Genomic DNA, 12916 nt, shown 5'->3' on the forward strand with positions numbered 1-12916 from the left:
CCTGCATTGTTAGTTGCAAGCAAAGCATAGGTTTCTTCATCTAAATCACTAGCGGAGGAGTACCCACCATCAGCTCTCACGATCATTACACGAGTGCTTGGCCAGTCCTTGCGCACGTGACCAAAGCCCTTGCAGCGTAGGCACTGAATATCTCTTGTCCTTCCTGATAATGCCACTGATGATGAGCTCTTGGAAGATGTAGCAGCAACCCCTCTTGTGGGTTCACTCGGGCATGGTGTAGAGTTTGTTGTAGAGGGACGCAACTTGTTGCTTGAGGACGATGGTGCTGCTGCTCGAGTTGACGGTGCAGCAGCGTTGGAAGGGGTCCAAGAGCTAGCACGACCTGCAGAAATGTTAGTCCTGAAGCCAGCTCTTCGTCCCTGCACTTCCATTTCAGCTTTACAAGCAAGATGAAACAAACGATATATTGAATTATATTCTTTGTAGGCTAGAATGTCCTGAATTTCTCGGTTCAGCCCACCCATGAATCTATCCATACCAGCATCATCATTTTCCACCAATCCACAGCAAAGCATTCCTGTTTGCAAAGCTTGATAATACTCTTCTACAGATTTGTTTTCTTGTCTAAGTTGTTGCAATTTATGCAACAAATCACGTGCATGATATGAAGGAACAAATCTAGATCGCATGAATCTTTTCATTGCATCCCAGGTTTGGGGAGTGTTATTTGGATTGGAACAAACAAATTCACTCCACTAAATGGATGCAAAATCAGTGAACTCACTAGTAGCAACCCTAACACGTTTATTCTCAGGAAAATCATGGCAAGCAAATTTCTGATCAATGGCTAACTCCCAAGTAAGATATGCATCAGGGTCATATTTTCCATCAAAGCAAGGAATGGTAAACTTGATCTTGCCTAAAGAATCATCATTATCACGTGCCTCCCGCCGTGGTGGAGCGCCCATGCCATGGCGCTACCGGCACTGTTGTCTTCGTTGACGACCAAGTACCTCCTCATCATGCTCGGTGTCAGCAGCGTACTCTAGTTCTTCCCTTGCTGCGATGCTGCTATTAGCATCATGGCCATTGTGGTTGCGCCTAGCCGATCCATCATGACCATCTTTGCTCATTCTCTCCAATGTATTCAAGATACCTGCAAGAGAAGTGTTCACAGCCACAAGGGACCTCTCCAATGAGGAGGAAAACTTGGAGTTGGTGTCAATTTGAGCAGCCTCCAATTGACCAAGGCGATCATTGGCGACCCTATTTAGGGGTAGGTATGACGGTTATACAATGCGAATTGTCGGAAATGCCCCGCAACCGCCATCAGGAGATGATCAAGACCGTCCACGCCAAACCCCAGCCTGGATGGCTGAGATTGTGGTTCGGCCGAACCTCGGCTGAACCTGGGCTAGTGTCACGCCCAGAAATTTAGCCCAAATTTCCAGACTATTTTGTGTATTAAATCCCTGTCCAGGACCAGCCAGGGTACACAAAACAATAAGTAATATACAGTTCCAAACGTAAATAAAGCGTAAAATACTTACAGAAGATGCACTTAGTCCTCACACCGAAACAAAAGCAGCAGCAGTGGAAAAAGGCGATCCTAGCGGGGCTTCAGCTCCACTCCACAGGCAAAACTCGACTGGGGTCTGAGCCTTGGTCTTCTAACCTCGTCTTCAGCTCAGAAGCACTACACTTCTGAAAAGGGGGAATAATAGCAAGACTGAGTACAACCACCGTACTCAGCAAGCCACACCAACGATGCAGACGTGCAAGGGGACACAAGGACGGTTTGTGGCTATTTGCATAAAGGCAGTTGTAAAACATTTTATTGAGCAAAATACTAAAACTGTTGAGTAATTAAGGTAATATTAAATCTCCACTGATCAACGCTACACCACGATGAACAGGCCCAACCAACCCACCTGAACTACAGTGCATTGAGTCGATTCATTAAGGTGGGACTAATCACGGTGAATCTGGTCGACCGCCCATAACCGCGGGCACGGCTATTCGAATAGTTTTACTCTGATCAGAGGTGTACAACTGTACCCACAAGACACAGCCCCACGACACGTTTCCGTGCGCCGACATGCCACCACGACATACCGGAAAGAGGTCGTGACAGGATCCTTCGCATAACCCTCTCTAGCCAAGCACACCACACCTCAGGTTTCACCCCCACTCCTCGCAAGGCAGCGGGCAATCCCCTCTCGTGCCTAGGTGAATCCGGAAGCGACAGAGGCCGTCGCAGGGCCCGCCCCGCTCCATCACACCCACCCTTGCCTGGATGCGTCGGCTAGAGGAAAGCTACACTACAAGCCCAGCCGTTGCCCACGCTGGCTTGTGGTAAGTACGAGAAATTCTTCCAGGGTTTCCCGTGAACCGGTCCTTAATTGCCATGGGTGCGACTAGCAAAACCATGCACCCACAGCCCACCCTTCAGTCGCATTTTAGTTGGATAATTATGACCATGAAGCATGGCCAGATGTCTCGAGCACGCAGCTCATTCTGATACTAAAAGGTCTAATATTGTAATTATCCCATCAACTGAGCTAGTGGTAATTAAGCATGGCTAAGCATATAGTTCTAGCTAGGTCACATAAGTAACATGAGCTAGTCGATTTATTACCCAATGTTGACAAAGGACATATATCAAGTAAATATGGCACAAGCGAGCAGATAGGTAAACCCTGATCCCATGTAATTAGCAAAACACGCATATTTATTTGCAAATAGTAAAACATTTGTAAATTGGGATCAACATGCTAAAGGGGAATGTGTGACTTGCCTTGCTTCTTCACTTTGATCTTCCGAACTCTTTTCCTCGTGACCGCGGACTTCCGAAACGACGAGAACTACACGCTGGCACGCAAAACAAGGAAAAACTCTAATAAAAACCAAGAAAACGGTATATAAAAAGTAAACAAACATGTAGAGCTCAATTTTAGATGAATTTTGCAAGTTGAATGGCTCAATTCGGAGTTCGAATGAATTAGATATGAATTTTAGAAGGTTTTGAGCCATTAAATTAATATCTATAATTATTACCAAATTATTGCGCAATTATTAAATATTTTCACAAAGGAAAAGGACTGCCGCTGACGTTAGCAAGAGAGGGGGCCGGCGCCGACAGGCGGGTCCCAGGCATCAGTGGCTCAAGGGGGCTCGGTCCACCATGGACCGGGACCACAAGGGCGGTCCACCGCCCGTCCACGGGATGGACGGCCCAGATCGGCCCAAGCCGATCGGGCGGCTGAGGAGAGCGGTGGCCGGGCACGGGCACAGCCGGGGCTGGCCCGACCGACCACAGAGGGCGGCGGCGCGCAGTCACCAGCAACGGCGGGGGGCGGGCGGCACAGGGAGCAGCGGCGCGCAGCGCGGGAAGCGGCGAGAGGAAACGGAGGCAGTGAGGGAGAGGGAGGTGGCGGAGCTCACCGAGGGGCACGGCGACGGCGAGAGCAGCCGGCGGAGGGAGGCGGCGGCGCTCCACAGGTCGACAATGAGAAGGGGCTCCCGGCGGCGGAAGGCGGCGATCGGGCGGCGGACGGGGAAGAGCGGGACGCGGCGAAGCCGGCGATGCGTTGCGGCGGCAGCCAGGGTGAAGCCGAACGGCGACCGGAGGCGGAAAAAGGCGGCCGGTAGGGTGGTATGGCAGGAAGGTGGTTCTGGTGGTGGAGGGGAAAAATGGATGGGCGGCCGAGCTTGCCCTCGCGGTGGTAAAGCTAATGGCGGCCGCGGGGTGGCTGAGAGCAGTGAGGTGTGGCCGGAGGCGACGACCGGAGTGGCGGAGGATGGTAACGGCTTGGGTGGGTGGTGGAGGTGATGACTCGGCCACGGATTGGTGGAACGAGGCAGTGGCCGGTGCTCTGCTTGGAGCGGCGAAGCCGACACTGGCGGTGGTGCGGCTTGGCGGTGGCTAGCGTGGCGAGGAGAGGCGGCCGGAGTTCGGCGGCAAGCGGCGGAGAGAGGTTACATGGTGGGGAGGTGGTTCCGATGGCGGTTGAAGGAAACCGAGTGGAGGCCGGCGTGCGGCGCGGGATGGCGAAGCTGATGGCACACGCGATGAGGCGCGGCGACGGCGGGAGCAGCGGCGGCGCGCGGCTGGAGATCGCCGGCGAGCGGCGGCGATGGGGATCGACGTGGAGAGCTCGGTAGAGGGCGTGGGGGACTCGGGAAAACGGGGAAAAAGGAAGAGGAGGCCACGAGGATTGATTTTACAGCTCAAGGGGGCGAGGAGAGGGCCGGGGAGCGGCGGATTTCGAGGGGGAGTGGGGCGGCGTCTTGGGGGTGGTGGCGGCGGTTTTTCGCGGGACGGAGTGGGGGAGGGGAGCGGGGTCGTGGGTGACGAGGTCCCACGGTCGGGCAGGAGTGGTGCAGGGTGGAGGAGGTGGGCGGGGAAAGCGGTGACGTGGGGCGGCTCGGGCGGCCATGGCGGTTGCAGCCGGCTAGCCAGAGGAAGGAGGAGGAGGGGCCGTGGGTCCCACCTGTCGGCCAAAGCAAGAGGGGGCCGGTTAGGGGAGGAAAAGAGGACTTGAGGGAGAGGGAGGGGAGGAGCTGGGCCGGCGGCCCAAAGGAGGGAGGAGGGCGGCCGGGCCGGAGGTGAAGGGGGAAAGAATTTGGGCCGAGCCCAAAAGGGAGGAAGGGGAAGATTATTTTATTTTCTTTTTATTTAAATTGATTAAATGAACTTTGTATTATTATAATTACTTCTTGAGCTCCGAAAATTCACGGCAAAATTTCAGAGAATATTTAGGGCACAAAGAATATTACAAAATATTCTCGCCCAATGATTTTTAAAGGAAATTTTTAATTCCCTCAATATTTCACTTGATTAAATTGCTTTAACTTTTATTTAATTTCTGGAAAATACATTATTTAATGATTTTTAATCCCAACGAAAATCGGGGCGTTACAGCTAGGCCCATCTGGCCTGGCTCTTTGCGCATCTTCCCCCCTGACCTTCTCTACCTATTTCTCAGGATTTTGGGTTGACTCTCGGGTATTTTGATGAAGTTCATAACCCATCCTTGTATGGATACATAATTCTCCTCACTTTAGTCTAGATTTCCTCCCAACATCGAGGTTTATCACCTGCTGACGGAGCATGGGGGTCCTCACCGGGAGACCGCGCAGGCCCCCCTTTGCCGGTTCGGCCGGGGGCGCTAAGTGAGGTTCTTCGCCCTCGATCTGAGGAACGTCCGCGAGAGAGGAAGTGCACAAGACACGGGCGACGTAGACAGGTTCGGGCCGCTGGGAAGCGTAACACCCTACTCCTGTGTTCTGGTGGATCTGTGCGTGAAGGAATACAGAGAGCTGGAGAGCGAGCCAGAGTTCAGGGTCTAGCACCCATTCCCCTTTTTTCTCCTCCCTCCAGAGTCCCCTTTCTTTTTTTCTTTTCTCTTTTCTCTCCAGAGTCCCCCCCTCTTAGGCCTGGGCACCCTTTTTATCTGGTCAGGGGTCACCACAAGGGCCTCCAGCTGCCTAAGAAAGGAAACATGCTTTTTACAATGAGGGCTAGTCTACAGCCGGAAGTGACCTCTGACAAGCAGAGCACACGCCTCCTGCCCGCTCGCCCGCTTTTCCGGTGGACGCCCATTTCAACCTTCATTTAATGGCCAGCGACTTCCTTGCCATACTTGCGCTGAAGCCTGGAATGGTTCTGACCGGGACTAACATACCAACTCCAGGAGTTAGCACGCCGGCTCCGGCTAGGGACGAGAGCCAGGAAGCTCTCATCATTCCGACGGGACGGGGCGAGGCGTGTGACAGGCCGCCTGTTGCCACCTAACCCGTGATCTGACCGGTCTGTGACCGGTCACACACCGCGACTGGTCACGGACCGGATAAGCGTGCGCTGCGTCGCATTAAATGCGGCGTGGCGCGCTCGTCCAACCTGTTATAAATGCGGTTAGGTGAGCCCCGCAGTGCTCACCTAACTCACACACGTGGCGCCAAAACCACAGGGGGTCGGGGCGTCGCAGCCCTCGGGGCCGAAACGGGGGCGCCCCAGCCCTCAGGGCCGAAACGGGAGCGGCCCGACCCCTCGGGGAGACAGAGGGAGGGGTGGCCACGTCACCCTCGGGCCCGACCCCCCCCCCCCCCGAGGGGGTCAGGCCACGTGGGTGACCGCGGCTACCCAAGCCTCTAGTCACGATACCCCTGGCCCCATGTCACCGACAGTAGCCCCCGGCGTTACGCCAGGGCGATCGCCCCCCTCGAGGGAAGCGCTCGGGCGTGACGCCACTCCTTAGGCCCGGTGACAGGTGGGGCCGGTCCCTACAGGCGGGCAGAAACCCAGCGGTCGCAAATCGCGCGCATCAGCAAGGGAAAACCGACCGACAATAATGAGCGGCTTCTTTAAGACTGCTACATTACTCGAGCAGCGCGCGAATCGGGACGAGCCGGTTCGTTTCGCCTGGAGACATGATGATGGCGCTTTTCACGGTTGGCGAGCGTAGTTAATGCGCGCACGATCTGCCCCATCTCAACCGCCACGGCCGCACATCTGCCGCGTGCGCCGCAAACGAGCGAGTGGGTTAGTGGAGGCGTGGGCGCGAGAAGCCGGGTATAGCATTGGCAAGGGTGTAAAGACGTCGAGGAAGGGATTCGTTCCTTTCCTCTCGCCACTCTCCCCCTTGCCTTCGCCACTTGTGCTCTAACTCTTCGTTTCCTGTGCCCTACCCTTGCCGCACTCGCTCGCTCTCAAGCTCCTCCTCCGCCGGCGTCATGGCACGGAGCTCCGCACCGCTCGACGGTAGCGTGCTGCCGCCTTCCCGCATCGTGAGCGAGAGGCAGGCCGGGCTGCCGCGCCGATTCATGCCAGAATCCGCCACCGGCCGGGAGGTGGTCGCGCTGGGCGAGGGACGCCCGACACCACACTACCCGGGGCGGTCCGTCTTCTTCCTCTCTTTCGCAATGGCGGGGCTGGTCCCGCCATTCTCTATTTTTTTCATGGATATTCTGGAGTTTTATGATCTCCAGATGGCGCACCTCACCCCCAACGCGATAATGACGTTGGCCATCTTCGCGCACCTGTGCGAGATGTTTATTGGGGTGCGCCCATCTCTCCGGCTGTTCCGGTGGTTCTTCACCGTACAGCCGGTGTCGCCGCCGACGGTAGTCGGTGGCTGCTACTTCCAGCCGCGGGGGCAGGTGCTGAACCGCTACATTCTCTGCGTCCTCCGCAAAAAGTGGGATGACTGGAAGAGCGATTGGTTCTACACCCCCCTCGCCGACGAAGCGCGCCTCCGACTTCCGAGCCAGCCCCCGGCGCAGGCCTCCAGCTGGCGGGCGACGGTAGATCTGGGAGACGGCTACGACGCCGTTCTTGACCGCCTGGCGGGTCTGCGATCCCAGGGGCTCACGGGGGCCATGGTGTTCGGTGACTACCTTCATCGCCGGATCGCGCTGCTCCAGCGGCGCGCCCGGGGCGCCTGGGTGTACACCGGGCCCGAGGACTACGTGAGGACCCACCAGGGGCGCAAATGGGACTTGGACCCTGAGGACTTCAGGATGGTGGTCCAACGGGTGCTGAATCTCAGCTCCGTGGAGGCATCCCTCATCCCCCAAGGGGTCCTCCCCATCTGCTGCGATCCAGAGCGCGCCAAGATCCTGGCCATCATGTAGGTGGTCGGGGCGTCGGGGGAGCGGGCCCCCCGAGGCCACGATGGCGCGGGCGGGAGCCGCAGGAGGGAACAATCTACCCCGGGAGGGGGTCGTGCTTCTGGGCCCCGCGACGGGGGCCCGGGGGTATCCGCCCTACCGACGCCCGGGGGAAGAGGAAGCAGGAGGGTACCCCTCCCCCATCTCCTCCCCGAGGGGGCGGGGCGGTGCGTGCCAGCAGCAGGCGCCCGGAGGGTGCTGTGTCGACGCCGCAGCCCGAGGGGGAGCGAAAGAAGAAACGGCTCCGCAAGATGGGGGGACCGAGCCATGCCGGGAGAGCCTCATCTCGCCCCCGAGGTGGTCGTTTAGCCGACATCCCCGCAGGTTCGTCCCCGCGCCCACCGCGAGTTTTCAAGGCGAGTTTTCACTCACCCGTTTCTTTTTGTCTTCTGGTTTTTCTTCTGCCTAAGCGAGATCCCGTCGCGCCCTCCCCGCCATTCCAAGTCCAGCCGGTCTGAGGCCGAGGAGACGGCGACCGCGGAGGCCCGGAGGCGGGAAGCTGACCGGCGAGAAGCCGCGGACCGCCTCCGGGAAGCCGAGGAGGCTGCCCAGGAGGCCGTCCGGGTTCGCCAGGCTGAGGAGGCCGCTCGGGAGGAGGCTAGACTCCGCCGGGCCGGGGAGTCCGTCCGGGAGGCAGAGGCGGCGCGCGCACGCCAGGCGGCCTGCCAAACCCCCGACCCGACTCCGCCCGAGGCGACGCCGACTTCCGAGGCCACCCACGACGAGGCCGCGGGCGCGCCGCTCGGGCCCGACCCCTCGGGCGACGCTTGGGACGAGCCAGGTTCGGGGGACGCCCCCGAGTCCGGCACGTCGATCGGCGGGCCGAGCCGCGCGGCACCCACACTGAGGCGGCTCTCCCCTCTGCCTTCCGCTGCCCCACTGAGCGCGGAGCCCCTCCTGCAGGCCTTGGCCGCCGCGAACAGCACGGTGCTGGACGGGTTAAGTGCCCAGATGGAGGCCCTGCATGCGGAGCGGGCGGAGCTCGACGCGGCGTGGGCGCACGTCGAGGAGGGGCGGCGCTCGGTGGAGGCCATGGTGGAGGCGGGCCGCAAGGCACACCGCCGGCACGCCTCACAGCTCGAGGCCCGTCGTAGGGACCTGGCGGAGATCGCCAGGGAGGTGGAGGAGGAGCGGGAGACTGCCCTCATCGCCACCGCCGTGCTCGACGAGGCGCGGGACGACCTCCGCCTCCAATACGGGAGCCGGGCGGCGGAGCTAGAGGAGAAGCTCGACGCTGCCCGGGGAGTCCTTGACGCCGCCGCTGCCCGGGAACGGCGGGCGGCGGAGAACAAGGCGGCGTCCCGGCAGCGCGAAGAGGCCCTTGAGGCTCGCGCCACAGCGCTGGAGGAGCGCGCCCGCGCCCTGGACGCGAAGGAGAGAAACCTGGCGGACCGCGAGGCCGCCTGCGCTAAAGAGGAGTCCGCACTCCGCCTCCGCGAGGACGCGCTCACCGAGCGGGGGCGAACTCTCGAAGAGGCCGAGCCCGCGGCGCAGCGACTGGCGAACAGCCTGTTCCTCCGCGAGGCAGCGCGGGAGGAGCAGGCGCGCCGCAATCTGGAAGGCGCCCGCGCCGAGAGGGCCGCACTGGATCAGCGGGCCGCTGAGCTCGAGGCGCGGGCGAAGGAGCTGGACGCGAGAGCGCACAGCGGCGGGGCGGCCGCGGGCCACGGCGACCTAGCCGCCCGCCTCGCAGCCGCCGAACACACCATCGCCGAGCTGCAGGGCGCGCTGGACTCGTCCGCCGGGGAGGTCGAGGCCCTCCGCTTGGCGAGCGAGGTAGGGCCCGGCATGCTTCGGGCAGCAGGCGGGCCTCTGGGGCGGGCGGTACGCGAAGTACACCGCCAACCAGGGGGGCCTCGCCCAGCGCCTCTCAGAGATGGCCGGGGCCCTCGAGCGGCTCCCCGAGGAGCTCGAGGAGACGATCAAGTCATCCTCGAGGGACCTCGCCCGGGGGGCGGTGGAGCTCGTACTGGCAAGCTACCAGGCCAGGGACCCTGACTTCTCCCCGTGGGCAGCACTGGAAGATTTCCCTCCCGGAACCGAGGACGGCGCGCGCGCGCAGGTCCGGGATTCCGCCGACCACATCGTCCACAGCTTTGAGGGTACGGCCCCTCGGCTCGCGTTCGCCCTCGACTTCGACGAGGAGGGCGGTGACGACAGTGCGGACGACAGCGACGACGAGGCCGGCGACCCGGGCGCGTCGGAGTGAGCCCCCAAGGCCCCGCCAATCTTAATAACTTTTCCTTCTTCTTCCGAGGCCTTCGGGCCCCCTTTTTGTATAGACTGATTTAATCTGCAATCAAGTAAAGAGGAAATTTCTGCGTCAGTTCTGTTTGTTGTGTGTATAAGACGAGGATGGTCTGTGCCGCGGTCCTTCTGTGTCTTGGCTTGAACAAGGGCTAGTGCCCAGGTCCCAGCCTCAAACGGCGCGGGTCGGGGCTAGTGCCTGGGGAGATCCACGTGTCGAGACTGGCCAGGCCGGGAGAGCGGTGACCGAGGGTTATGGATGACCCGATTGTGGGCCTTTGCCGATTCCCCCCCGGAGTTCACCACGCCCCGGGAAACGGCTCGGTTCTGGGCCCCATTTGGCGATTTTAGCCGGCCCGGGCCACCGAGGGCAGGGTCGAGCACGAGCGTGCTAATTCAAGCCAAGATTCTTCAAAAGGAAACGATGGCACAGACACAGTCCTCAGGAAATCGAAAATGCTTTTATTGAAATACGGAAGAGAAAAAAGATAAGTATATGCATGTGGTAGCCCCCGGCCAACCCTGCACGCCCGGGGGGGTGCGGGGTTGGCCCGAGCCCGAGACATGACACCCGACCCCCACTAGGGGTAGAAGCGACGAAGGTGTTCGATGTTTCACGGGTTAGGCAGCTCTGTGCCGTCGCCCGTGGCCAGCCGAATGGAGCCCGGCCGGGGGACGCCGATCACTCGATACGGACCCTCCCACATTGGTGAGAGCTTGCTCAGTCCGGCACGCGTTTGGACGCGGCGTAGGACGAGGTCGTCGACGCAGAGTGATCGGGCCCGGACGTGGCACTGATGGTAGCGCCGCAGGCTCTGCTGGTAGCGCGCGCCGCGCGCCGCCTTCGCTCTTCCAAATAGTCGAGGTCGTCTCGGTGAAGCTGATCTTGATCAGCCTCGCAATACATGGTGACCCGAGGGGACCTCAGGGTGAGCTCAGATGGGAGGACCACCTCCGCGCCGTAGACGAGGAAGAAAGGCGTTTCCCCGGTTGCTCGGCTTGGCGTGGTTCGGTTCGCCCAGAGCACCGCTGGCAGCTCCTCGATCCACGAGTCGCCGTGCTTCTTGAGGATGTTGAAGGTCTTGGTTTTGAGGCCCTTGAGGATTTCCGCATTGGCGCGCTCCACTTGGCCATTGCTTCTAGGGTGGGCGGGGTAGGCGAAGCAGAGCTTGATGCCCATGTCTTCGCAGTAGTCACCGAAGAGCTCACTAGTGAACTGGGTGCCATTATCCGTAATGATACGGTTGGGCACCCCAAACCGAACAGTGATGCCCCTGATGAATTTAAGCGCGGAGTGCTTATCGATCTTGATGACCGGATAAGCCTCGGGCCACTTAGTGAACTTGTCGACAGCGACATACAAATACTCGAACCCGCCCGGGGCCCGCCTGAACGGACCCAGGATATCGAGCCCCCAGACAGCAAACGGCCACGAAAGAGGTATGGTCTGCAGGGCCTGGGCCGGCCGATGGGTTTGCCTGGCGTGGAACTGGCACGCCCTGCACCGCCGGATCAGGTCGACCGCATCGTTGAGAGCCGTCGGCCAATAGAAACCCTGGCGAAAGGCCTTGCCAACCAAGGTGCGTGAGGCGGAGTGGGCTCCACACTCGCCTTCATGGACATCGGCGAGAAGCTCGACGCCTTGTTCCCGAGGAATGCACTTCAGGAGGACTCCGTTAGCCGCGCGCCGATAGAGGGTCCCTTCCACCAGCACGTAGCGCTTGGAGATGCGCCGGACGCGTTCACTCCCTTCGCGGTCCTCGGGTAGAGTCTTATCTGCGAGGTACGCCTGGATCTCAGTGATCCAAGCAATCAATCTAGGGGAGCTGGGAGCGCTCCCCTCGGGCCCCGAGGCCTGGACTCCGACGGGCCTCGGGGGCCGTTCAGGCGCGTCCGTCTCCCCTAGGGGGTCGGGTCGCGCCGACGGCTGGGCAAGCCTTTCCTCAAAGGCGCCCGGTGGGGTCTGGGCTCGCGAGGAAGCGAGCCTTGAGAGTTCGTCGGCGACCGCGTTATCCCGTCTGGGCACGTGCCGAAGCTCTATCCCGTCGAAATGGCGCTCCATATGCCGCACCTGGCGCACGTAAGCGTCCATCTGCGGGTCAGAGCACTGGTACTCCTTACAGACCTGGTTAACGACTAACTGGGAGTCGCCTAACACCAGGAGGCGGCGGATCCCCAGTCCAGCTGCCACTCTGAGCCCCGCAAGGAGTCCCTCGTACTCTGCCATATTGTTGGTCGCCCGAAAATCGAGGCGGACCAGGTATCTGAGGACGTCTCCGCTCGGCGAGGTCAACGTGACCCCCGCACCGGCGCCCTGAAGAGACAGGGAACCGTCGAACTGTATCACCCAGTAGGCGGTGTGAGGCAGCTGCGAGGGGCCCGAGCTGGCCTCGGGGGCGGAGACGGGCTCGGGAGCTGGGGTCCACTCCGCCACAAAGTCGGCGAGGGCCTAGCTCTTGATCGCGTGGCGTGGTTCAAAGCGCAAATCGAATTCAGAGAGTTCGATTGCCCATCTCACCACCCGTCCAGTACCTTCTCGGTTATGCAAGATTTGGCCGAGGAGGTAAGACGTAACCACCGTGACCCGATGGGCCTGGAAATAATGGCGCAACTTCCTCGAAGCCATCAGAATAGCGTAAAGCATCTTCTGGGCCTGAGGGTATCGGGTCTTGGCGTCCCGGAGGGCCTCGCTAACGAAGTATACGGGCCGCTGCACCTTTCGGCGGGGCCAATCCTCTTCGCCAGGGGCCGCATCTCCAGGGCGCTCTTCGTCCGAGAGGCCACGCGGGGCGCACTCGGCTTCTGTGCCGATGACCTCGGGGTCAGAGGGCGACAGGCGCAGCCTTCCCGCAGTGGCCCCGGGGCCATCCTGGGGGTCGGGGGCGCCTGGCACCGTCGGACAAGCAGGCGGAGGGCCAGCTCCGACCGTCGGGGGCCTTGGGCCGCCGTTCGGCTCGGGGGCCTCTCCTCCCTGCTCTCTCCCGGGTCGAGTCGACACAGGGTGGGGATGCGCGGAGTGAGGGTTGTCCTCGTCGCG

This window comes from Oryza sativa, chromosome 1, assembly GCF_034140825.1.
Source record: "Oryza sativa Japonica Group chromosome 1, ASM3414082v1".
Lineage (NCBI taxonomy): Eukaryota > Viridiplantae > Streptophyta > Magnoliopsida > Poales > Poaceae > Oryza > Oryza sativa.